Source organism: Lissotriton helveticus, assembly GCF_964261635.1.
Source record: "Lissotriton helveticus chromosome 1_1 unlocalized genomic scaffold, aLisHel1.1 SUPER_1_unloc_30, whole genome shotgun sequence".
Classification (NCBI taxonomy): Eukaryota; Metazoa; Chordata; class Amphibia; order Caudata; family Salamandridae; genus Lissotriton; species Lissotriton helveticus.
Window position 1 is genome coordinate 1,131,854 of NW_027611671.1, and position 11,848 is coordinate 1,143,701.

Sequence of the window (11,848 nt, forward strand, 5' to 3'; positions counted from 1 at the left end):
GTATTACACCAAGGTGTCTTTGGACCTTTGTTCTTCTTCTTCTTGTTTCCATTTTGGGAACCACCCTCCTTACTATTAGTTTGGGGGCCTGAAGACTTCTGGTCTTTTTCTTTATCTTTCTGATTACCACCCTTCTGGTCTGTTTTCTTCTGGTCACCACCTTGGTTCTGGGGTTTCTGCTTAATCCTTGTTCTGACCCATTTGTCCGCCTTCTTTCCCAATTCTTGGGGAGAGGTCAGATCAGAGTCAATAAGGTATTGATGCAACAGCTGGTTTGTACAGTTATTAAGGATCTGTTCTCTCATTATAAGATTGTACAATCCTGTATAGTCTGAAACTTTACTTCCCTGCAACCAACCCTCCAAAGCCTTAGTGGCACACTCAACAAAATCAGTCCAGTCTTGAGTCTGTGCTTTTTGGGTGTCTCTGAACAACAACCTGTATTGCTCAGTGGTTAGGCCAAACCCTTCAATAAGAGCACTCTTCAAAACAGAGTCGTTTTTGTCATCCTCAGGTCTAACTGTGAGGAGCCTGTCCCTCCCTTTCTCAGAAAAGGAGTACCATAAAATTGCAGCCCACTGATCTTGAGGAACCTGCTGTACCATGCAGGCTCTCTCCAGAGCAGTCATCCATTTGTGGATGTCATCCCCTTCTTTAAAGGGGGGCACCATTTTTGTCAGGTTTCTATTGTCATAGCCCCTGTCTTTTTCTCTTGGAAAATTGCTGCCACCAGTGGCATCTAAGCCACTTAATTTCTGCTCTCTTGCCAAGGTAAATCTAGCTTGAGCCAAGGTAAGTTTAGCTTGAGCCAGGGCTACCTCCTCCCTCTCTATTTGGAGTCTGACAGCCCTCATTCTGGCCCTATGCTCAGTCTTTTGAGAGGCAGTCATACCTCTCTCAGATTCTCTGGAGGCACTAGAAATATGAGAGTCCCCTGAGGGAGATCTCACTCTTCTGTTGCCTGGGAGAATAAGACTGTGGGATCTGGGGAGGTGCTGGCCCTCTCCATTTCCCAGTAGGTCTAAGTTGGCCTGGTTAAGCCTGGCAACTAGGACCTGGCTACCCCTCTGATCCTGATCTTCGGTGTCCTCAACATCTGAGTCCTCCTCCCCCTCCTCTCCATCTTCCTCCTGAGGGGTGTCAGTTACAGGGGGTTTCTCTCCACTTCCTGACTGTAAGGGAATTCCATTCACCTTCTCTAAGTCATCCTGTTCTAGGATGTCTATCAGGATTTGGCAGGTGGGACTTCTGCCCCTTTTTAACCCTCTTGATTTGCACAAGGCAATCAAGTCCCTTCGGGTTAGTTTGTCATAGCTGGAAGTTGCCTGGGTAAGGTCAACTGTCACAGGAGCAGACCCTGAGGCTTTTCCTGTGTCAGACATGACTCTAGTGTGGTGTAAGTGATGCACCTACCTACACTAAGTGTTTTCCTACTGTACCTTACTAGTGAGTTGTAGTCAGGGTGTGCTAATCCCTTCAACCTACAACTACTAAGTTCAGTAGAACTTAATATGCTAAGCTTTTGATTTTATATGTACCTAGAGGTACTTGATGTGATCTTTCAATTTGATACAAAGATTGCAATGGTAAAACAACAGCAAGCTCAAATCCGCACCGCTGCTCACCAATGTGAGAAGGTGGCCTGGTAGGGGATGTTTCCAATTCTGGAACCACCTACTACCTGACCAAACAATCCCTTATGGTGTCTGGTTGTAAGTCAACCTTATTAGACAAGCTATCCTAGGGGTAGCATGGACTAAGCAGCCTAAAGGCTTAACTTAAGAGGTCGTGTTAAGCGAGCTGTTTTACCACATACAATCCTGTAATATCAAATGAAAGGACACCACACAAGTATATATTATAAAAATATATGTGTTTATTACTAAAAACAATCCCCAGTATTCTTTATGAATAAAGGGGCACAAGCGTTAAATCAAAAGCACTGTTTAAACATACAAAGTTGCACAATTATGGATGAGGGCAGGGGGCCACTCAAACCATATACTAAACAAGTGGTATAAGAGAGGCCACTCGAGCAGTGGTTAGGCCTAGGGCCTAGGGAATCGCTGGGAGCAGTCAGGACAAGCAATGCTTAAGTCGGGAATGGCCCTCGGGATTCGGGAGAGGTGCGGGAAGCTCACGCACGCACCAATGTTAACCAATGGTGCGTAAAAGTTGTAAAGTTAAAGTTAAAGGACACTTCCGCTGAACCTAGAGGAACAAAACTTAACACACAGACCCTAGAGGTGTGCACCAGTGTGGGAACACCGGCGGAGCAAAGTTACCTCACCCACAGGAAGTGGGTGCACAGGGTCGAAGTGGCGTCGGGTTCTGACACGCAGGCTCTTGGTGCTTGGAGCTGAAAGGGCTGCAGGCGGGTTAAAGATGAAGTGTCCGGTGGAGTCCAAGGGTGGACTCAAGTCGAAGAGTACCTGAAAGCAGAGGGGACAGAGTCTGGGTCACTCAGCAGTGACCAGGGTGGAACCAGGACGGAACCAGGCAATGTCGGGCGCAATCAGGTGGTCGTCGAGGAGCTTCTCTCCGCTGTCACGTGGGCTCTGGGGCATCTGCGACGTCCAGGAGCAGGTCACGATCTGTCCCACGCAGGCTCTCACCGTCGGTGCAGTCAGCTTCAAGTTTGGAGCAAACAAGCCTTGGCAAGAGCGATCCAGGCGGGATCAGAAGATTGCTTCTCACTCGGACCAGGAAGGTCAGAGTCGGGGCTCCTTTTCAGGGGAGCTGGTGTGGATCTGGAGCAACCAGATTCACGAGTCTTCTTAGTCGTTTCGTCGGCACAGGGACCACTAGCCAGCTGGCAAGTGACCGGGCCAACGCGTTGAGCCAAATAGAGCCAAAGGGCCCCACGCAGCACTCGTCGAGTGTGGAGGGCTGAACTTCGGCTCAGGAGCAGCTCAGGGTGGGGGCTTCTCAAACCCCGGTGCACAGCTTCGAGGATCACTCGTGGGCTGCACGGTCAGCGTCTCGTGGTCAATTCAAGATGGCGTGCCCCACGCTTCCGGTCGCCTCCACGGGTCTCAGCTTTGCAGGGACTGTGGATCGGGCTGTTAGAAGGCAGGCAGGCTTGATCTCGTCAATCTCAGTCGCTCGAGTTCCGGCGGGAACTGCAACTAAGTAGACGTCGAGGGCTGGATGGTGCCTGCTGCTGCAGGGTGGTCACTCCTTGACCACAAGGGAGATTCTTCGGGCTTCCACGTTGAGATGGAGGGCGAAGGGTCCAGAATTTCGTTTCAAATGTTTCTTCCAGGAAATCTGATGTGCATTGGCACTGCTCCCACTCTTATTCGAATCTGGGGGGCGTGATTACCTGCTAGGTCCCCTCCTATGGGTGGGACCCAGGAAGTGGGTGGATACACCCCCTTCCTTTGATCCAGGCCGCCCTGGCACGAGGGCTGGAGTGCCCCAGAACCGGTTTGGCCGGATTATGCAAGGGGCAGCCTTGTGCGCCCCAAGCAGTGTCTGGTTTCTTTCAAACCTCCCTGCTACAATACACTATCTCCTGTCTGGAGGGCGGTGACACCCTCCTGTGACAGGAAACCCTTTGTCCAGGACCCATTTGGTTGAGTTTCGGTCAACTGCAGGGGTCCAGACATTTGTCTGTGGCAGAGGCATCCATTTTGTGGATCTTAAGGTCTTTGGAGAAATTAACCGCATTTAAGTGAAGTAACATGTCTTACCCCTCTAGAGGGGTGGAATGCCATCCCCGTCGCCAGAACTGGCGAGGGGATGGTATTCCAAATCGTATGACACCTTACACGACATGTTTTGATAAAGCCAAACCAAAGTTGCTATTTAACCGCGAGGATTATAAGGCACTTAAGAGTATATGGTATGGCATTATCCTGAAACAGCTTAGGGAGTTGTTCCCGACAGCTGCAGACAGGCTCAGCTCATGCTAGAGCTCCATCTCACATAAAACCACGCACTCTGCCTCCAGGATTGATGAGGCCTTCCATAGGAGTGGCTCACAGGTTTACATGTGTCCAGATATAGGTTTAGACATAGGTATACTATATCTAAGCAAGGGGTGTGTACACCACCTTACCCCAGCTGAGTGATCAGCCAGTTGTGTCAATTTAAGAACCAGCCAGGGGTGGCAAAAGATAGGCTGCAGCCCCTGGTAGGCCTTGGTGGCCCCTATGCCCTGGGCACCTATAGTGCATTATACAGGGGCTGACAAGGAGTCCATTTCCAATTGGTATGTGCCTATAGCACATGTGTCAGTAATTTAGTGAGAGAACAGCAGGCTGGGGGTCTGATCAGCAGGCCCACAGCCTCAGTAGTCGAAAACCAGTGAAGCAAAAAGCAAAAATTTGGGGTGACCATAGGATAGCAGACCCTACTCTCCTACACCTGCCTTCTGCAGGGCCTCCAAAACTTTCTTCAGGTGGATCAGGTGATCCTCCCAGGTGGAGCTAAAGACAGCAATATCATCTAGATATGCTGCGCAAAAGTCATCCAACCCAGTAAGGACTTGGTTCACCAACCTTTGGAAAGTGGCAGGTGCATTCTTCAAACCAAAGGGCATTACCACAAACTGATAATGACCACTAGGGGTAGAGAATGCTGTTTTGGCTTTTGACTCCTCAGCTAGTCTGATTTGCCAGTAGCCAGCTGTCAGATCGAATGTGCTCAGAAACTTGGCAGAAGCCAATCTGTCAATGAGCTCATCTGCTCTTGGAATGGGGTGAGCATCTGTCCTAGTGACAGCATTGAGACCCCTGTAATCCACGCAAAACCTCATTTCTCTCTTTCCATCTTGGGTATGAGGTTTTGGCACCAGGACTACTGGGCTGGCCCATGGGCTCTCTGATGGCTCAATCACTCCATGCTCCAACATCTTTTGCACCTCAGCCTTGATGCAATCCCTGACATGGTCAGGTTGCCTGTAGATCTTATTCTTGACAGGCAGACTGTCACCAGTGTCCACTACATGGGTACACCAGTCAGTCTGGCTGGGTGTGAGTGAAAACAAATGCCTGTGGGCCTGCAAAACTTGTCTGCAGTCCATCTGTTGCTGGTCAGTGAGGCTGCCTGCCAAGGCTACTCCATCCACTGAACCATCATCAGGGTTCTGAGAAAGCAGGTCTGGGAGAGGGTCACTCTCTTCCTCCTGTTCCCCATCTGTGGCCATGAGCAAGCTCATGTCCTCCCTGTCCACAAATGCTTTCAAGCGATTCACATGGATTACCCTGTGAGGGCTCCTGGGTGTTCCAAAGTCCACCAAGTAGGTGACTTCCCCCTTCTTCTCAATAATAGGATAGGGTCCACTCCATTTGTCTTGGAGTGCTGCTGGAGCCACTGGCTCCAGTACCCACACCTTCTGTCCTGGTTGGAACTCTACCAGCACAGCCTTTTGGTCATGCCAAGCTTTCTGTAATTCTTGGCTGGCCTCCAGGTTTTTGGATGCTCTTTCCATGTACTCAGCCATCCTGGAGCGGAGACCAAGTACATAGTCCACTATGTCTAGTTTGGGCTTTTTGAGAGGTAACTCCCATCCTTCCTTCACCAAACACAATGGACCCCTCACAGGGTGGCCAAACAAAAGTTCAAAAGGGCTGTAGCCAACCCCCTTCTGTGGGACCTCTCTGTAAGCAAAGAGCAGGCAGGGTAAAAGAATGTCCCATTTCCGCCTGAGCTTCTCTGGTAATCCTTTTATCATGCCTTTTAGGGTCTTGTTAAATCTCTCCACAAGCCCATTGCATTGGGGATGATATGGGGTGGTAAACTTATAGTTTACTCCACATTCCTTCCACATTGCTTTCAGATAGCTAGACATAAAATTCGTGCCTCTATCTGATAGTACCTCCTTAGGAAAGCCCACTCTTGAGAAAACTGCAATGAGGGCCTTTGCCACCACAGGGGCTGTGGTGGTCCTTAGGGGAATAGCCTCTGGATACCTGGTGGCATGATCCACTACCACCAGTATGAATCTGTTCCCAGATGCTGTTTGGGGGTCCATTGGACCCACAATATCAATTCCAACTCTTTCAAAGGGAACTCCCACCACAGGTAGTGGTATTAGGGGGGCCTTTGTTGTGCCACCTGACTTACCACTGGCTTGGCAAGTGACACAGGAGCGACAAAACTCCTTGACATCCTCTGACATGTGAGGCCAGTGAAAGTGTGAAACAAGCCTGTCCCACGTCTTGTTCTGGCCTAAGTGTCCTGCAAGGGGAATATCATGGGCCAAGGTAAGGAGGAACCCCCTAAACTGCAGAGGTATAACCAACCTCCTGGTCATGCCAGGCTTGGGGGCTCTAGCCTCTGAGTAAAGGAGTCCATCATCCCAATACACAGTATGGGTACCTTGGGCATCCCCAGCAGCCTCAGCAGCAGCCTGCTGTCTGAGGGGTTCAAGGGAAGGGCAATCTAATTGAGCCTGCCTCAGGTCTGCCCTTGAGGGTCCCTCTGTCCCCAGAAACTCAACCTGGTCAGGTTCAAGCTCCTCAGAGACAGTCTCCTCTTGGACTGCAGAATCAGTTTCCTCTGAAACCTGATCCTCAACCTGGGGCAAGGTGGAAGGCTGAGCCTTTCCTCTCTTGCTCCTTCTCTTGGGTTGTGGCTGGTCTATTGTTTCAAGATCCACCACTGGTTCAGGAAGGCACTTCTTAGCCTGAGCCCTTGTCATGGCAAGGACATGCTCTGAAATCCCTAGCATTTCTGCATGAGTCCTGTACTCCACTTCTGACCATGCTGAGCTTTCAAGGTCATTGCCTAACAGACAGTCTACTGGTAGGTCTGCACTCACCACAACCTTCTTTAGGCCATCAACCCCTCCCCAGGAGAAGTTCACAACTGCCACACTATGGGAAGTAGTGGAGTTGCTTGCATTGGTTACTAGGTAGCTCTCACCTAGTACAATCTGTCCAGGGTCCACAAAGTCAGGTGTCACCATTGTGACACTGGCACATGTGTCCCTGTAAGCTTGAGCCAGTTTCTCATTAATTAAGGGAGTCTGTCTGTATTTGCCCAGGTTACTGGGGCTTACTGCAGTGGGCAACTCAATGTCCACATCATACAGGAGAACTGCCTGTGTAGCATTGCTTGTCCTGACTGCTCCCAGCGATTCCCTAGGCCCTAGGCCTAACCACTGCTCGAGTGGCATCTCTTATACCACTTGTTTAGTATATGGTTTGAGTGGCCACCCGCCCTCATCCATAATTATGCAACTTGTATGTTTAAACAGTGCTTTTGATTTAACGCTTGTGCCCCTTTATTCATAAAGAATACTGGGGATTGTTTTTAGTAATAAACACATATATTTTTATAATATATACTTGTGTGGTGTCCTTTCATTTGATATTACAGGATTGTATGTGGTAAAACAGCTCGCTTAACACGACCTCTTAAGTTAAGCCTTTAGGCTGCTTAGTCCATGCTACCCCTAGGATAGCTTGTCTAATAAGGTTGACTTACAACCAGACACCATAAGGGATTGTTTGGTCTGATAATAGGTGGTTCCAGAATTGGAAACATCACCTATCAGGCCAACTTCTCACACACAGCCTGGGGGACCTAGAGCAACCAGGGGGACCAAGCACAGCCTGGGGGACCAAGCACAGCCTGGTGGACCAAGAGCAACCAGGGGGACCAAGCACAGCCAGGGGTACCATGCACAGCCAGGGGGACCAAGAGCAACCAGGGGGACCAAGCACAGCCTGGGGGACCAAGCACAGCCCGGGGGACCAAGCACAGCCTGGGGGACCAAGCACAGCCTGAGGGACCAAGAGCAACCAGGGGGACCAAGCAGAGCCTGGGGGACCAAGCAGAGCCTGGGGGACCAAGCACAGCCTGGGGTACCAAGCACAGCCTGGGGGACCAAGAGCAACCAGGGGGACCAAGCACAGCCTGGGGGACCAAGCACAGCCGGGGGTACCAAGAGCAACCAGGGGGACCAAGCACAGCCAGGGGTACCAAGCACAGCCAGGGGGACCAAGAGCAACCAGGGGGACCAAGCACAGCCTGGGGGACCAAGAGCAACCAGGGGGACCAAGCACAGCCTGGGGGACCAAGCACAGCCTGGGGGACCAAGCACAGCCTGGGGGACCAAGCACAGCCTGGTGGACTGTAGGAAGGTGGCTACCTGACTATGGTTACCCCAGATTTTTTGCCTGTGTTTAGCTGGTTTTTTGACTTAGTTGACCTGGTTCCCTGCTAATCAGGGCCCCAGGCCATCTGCTCTCTCTGTAAAATGGATTCCATGTACCCTAGGTACATACCAATTGGAAATGGACTCCTTGTCAGCCCCTGTAGAATGCACTATAGGTGCACAGGGCACAGGAGCCACTAAGGCCTACCAGGGGCTGCAGCATATCTTTTGCCACCCCTGGCTGGTTCTTAAATTGACACAACTGGCTGATCACTCAGCTGGGGTAAGGTGGTGTACACACCCCTTGCTTAGATATAGTATACCTATGTCTAAACCTATATCTGGACACATGTAAACCTGTGAGCCACTCCTATAGACAGGCCTCACCAATCCTGGAGGCTGGGTGCATGGTTTTTATGTGAGATGGAGCTCTAGCATGAGCTGAGCCTGTCTGCAGCCGTCGGGAACAAATCCCTAAGCTGTTTCAGGATAATGCCATACCATATACTATTAAGTGCCTTATAATCCTCGCGGTTATTTAGCAACTCTGGTTTGGCTTTATCAAAACATGTCGTGTAAGGTGTCATACGCTTTGGAATACCATCCCCTCGCCAGTTCTGGCGACGGGGATGGCATTCCACCCCTCTAGAGGGGTAAGACATGTTACTTCACTTCAATGCGGTTGATTTCTCCAAAGGCCTTAAGATCCACAAAATGGATGCCTCTGCCACAGACAAATGTCTGGACCCCTGGAGCTGACCGAAACCCAGTCAAGGGGGTCCTGGACAAAGGGTTTCCTGTCACAGGAGGGTGTCACCGCCCTCCAGACAGGAGATAGTGTATTGTAGCAGGGAGGTTTGAAAGAAACCAGACACTGCCTGGGGCGCACAAGGCTGCCCCTTGCATAATCCGGCCAAACCGGTTCTGGGGCACTCCAGCCCTCGTGCCAGGGCGGCCTGGATCAAAGGAAGGGGGTGTATCCACCCACTTCCTGGGTCCCACCCATAGGAGGGGACCTAGCAGGTAATCACGCCCACCAGATTCGAATAAGAGTGGGAGCAGTGCCAATGCACATCAGATTTCCTGGAAGAAACATTTGAAATGATATTCTGGACCCTTCGCCCTCCATCTCAACGTGGAAGCCCGAAGAATCTCCCTTGTGGTCAAGGAGTGACCACCCTGCAGCAGCAGGCACCATCCAGCCCTCGACGTCTACTTGGTTGCAGTTCCCGCCGGAACTCGAGCGACTGAGATCGACGTGATCAGGCCTGCCCAGCTTCTAACAGCCCGATCCACAGTCCCTGCAAAGCTGAGACCCGTGGAGGCGACCGGAAGCGTGGGGCACGCCATCTTGAAGTGACCACGAGACGCTGACCGTGCAGCCCACGAGTGACCCTCGAAGCTGTACACCGGGGTTTGAGAAGCCCCCACCCTGAGCTACTCCTGAGCCGAAGTTCAGCCCTCCACACTCGACGAGTGCTGCGTGGGGCCCTTTGGCACGATTTGGCTCAACGCGTTGGCCCGGTCACTTGCCAGCTGGCTTGTGGTCCCTGTGCCGACGAACTACAAAAGAAGACTCGTGATTCTGGTTGCTCCAGATCCACACCAGCTCCCCTGAAAGGGAGCCCCGACTCTGACCTTCCTGGTCCGAGTGAGCCGCCATCTTCCAATCCCGCGTGGATTGCTCTTACCAAGGCTTGTTTGCTCCAAACCGGAAGCCGACTGCACCGACGGTGAGAGCCTGCGTGGGACAGATCGTGACCTGCTCCTGGACGTCGCAGATGCCCCAGAGCCCACGTGACAGCGAAGAGAAGCGCCTCGACGACCACCTGATTGCGCCCGACATTGCCTGGTTCCGTCCTGGTTCCACCCTGGTCACTGCTGAGTGACCCAGACTCTGTCCCCTCTGCTTTCAGGTACTCTACAACTTGAGTCCACTCTTGGACTCCACCGGACACTTCGTCTTCACCCTGCCTGCAGCCCTTTCAGCTTCAAGCACCAAGAGCCTGCGTGTCAAAACCCGACGCCACTTCGACCCTGTGCACCCACTTCCTGTGGGTGAGGTAACTTTGCTCCGCCGGTGTTCCCACACTGGTGCACACCTCTAGGGTTTGTGTGTTAAGTTTTGTTCCTCTAGGTTCAGCGGAAGTGTCCTTAAACTTTAACTATTTGACTTTTACGCACCATTGGTTAACATTGGTGCATGCGTGCGCTTTCCGCACATCTCCCGAATCCCGAGGGCCATTCCCGACTTCAGCATTGCTTGTCCTGACTGCTCCCAGCGATTCCCTAGGCCCTAGGCCTAACCACTGTTCGAGTGGCCTCTCTTATACCACTTGTTTAGTATATGGTTTGAGTGGCCCCCCGCCCTCATCCATAATTGTGCAACTTGTATGTTAAAACAGTGCTTTTGATTTAACGCTTGTGCCCCTTTATTCATAAAGAATACTGGGGATTGTTTTTAGTAATAAACACATATATTTTTATAATATATACTTGTGTGGTGTCCTTTCATTTGGTATTACAGGATTGTATGTGGTAAAACAGCTCGCTTAACACGACCTCTTAAGTTAAGCCTTTAGGCTGCTTAGTCCATGCTACCCCTAGGATAGCTTGTCTAATAAGGTTGACTTACAACCAGACACCATAAGGGGATTGTTTGGTCAGGTAGTAGGTGGTTCCAGAATTGGAAACATCCCCTACCAGGCCAACTTCTCACATTGGTGAGCAGCGGTGCGGATTTGAGCTTGCTGTTGTTTTACCATTGCAATCTTTATATCAAATTGAAAGATCACATCAGGTACCTCTAGGTACATATAAAATCAAAAGCTTAGCATATTAAGTTCTACTGAACTTAGTAGTTGTAGGTTGAAGGGAGTAGCACACCCCTGACTACAACTCACTAGCAAGGTCCAGTAGGAAAACACTTAGTGTAGGTAAGTGCACCACTTACACCTCACTAGTAACCATGTCTGACACAGGAAAGGCCTCAGGGTCTAGTCCTGTGACAGTTGACCCTACCCAGGCAACTTTTGGATATGACAAACTAACCCGCAGAGACTTGATTGCCTTGTGCAAAGCAAGAGGGTTAAAAAGGGGCAGAAGCCCCACCTGCCTAATCCTGGTAGAAATCCTAGAACAGGATGACTTAGAGAAGGCAAAAGCAGCTTCCCTAGACACAGGAACTGGAGGGAACCCCCCTGCAGTTGATCCCCCTGAAGAGGAGGATGATGATGACTTGGATGAGGACTCAGATGTTGAGGACTTAGAAGTACAGGATCAGGGTAGCCAGGTTCCAGTTGGTAGGCTTAGCCAGGCCAACTTGGACCTACTGGGGAATGGAGAGGGCCAGCACCTCCCCAGAACCCAACATGTGATTCTCCCAGGCAACAGAAGAGTGAGATCTCCCTCAGGGGACTCTCATCTTTCTAGTGCCTCCAGAGAATCAGAGAGAGGCATGAGTGCTTCTCAGAAAGCTGAGCATAGGGCTAGAATGAGGGCTGTCAGACTCCAGATAGAGAGAGAGGAGGTAGCCCTGAGTCAAGCTAAGCTTACCTTAGCTCAAGCTAAACTTGCCTTGGCAAGAGAGCAGAAATTGTGTGGCTTAGATGCCACTGGTGGCAGCAATATTCCTAAAGAGAAACCCAGGTCCTATGATAGTAGAAACCTGACAAAGATTTTGCCCCCCTTCAAAGAAGGGGATGACATCCACAAATGGATGACTGCTCTTGAGAGAGC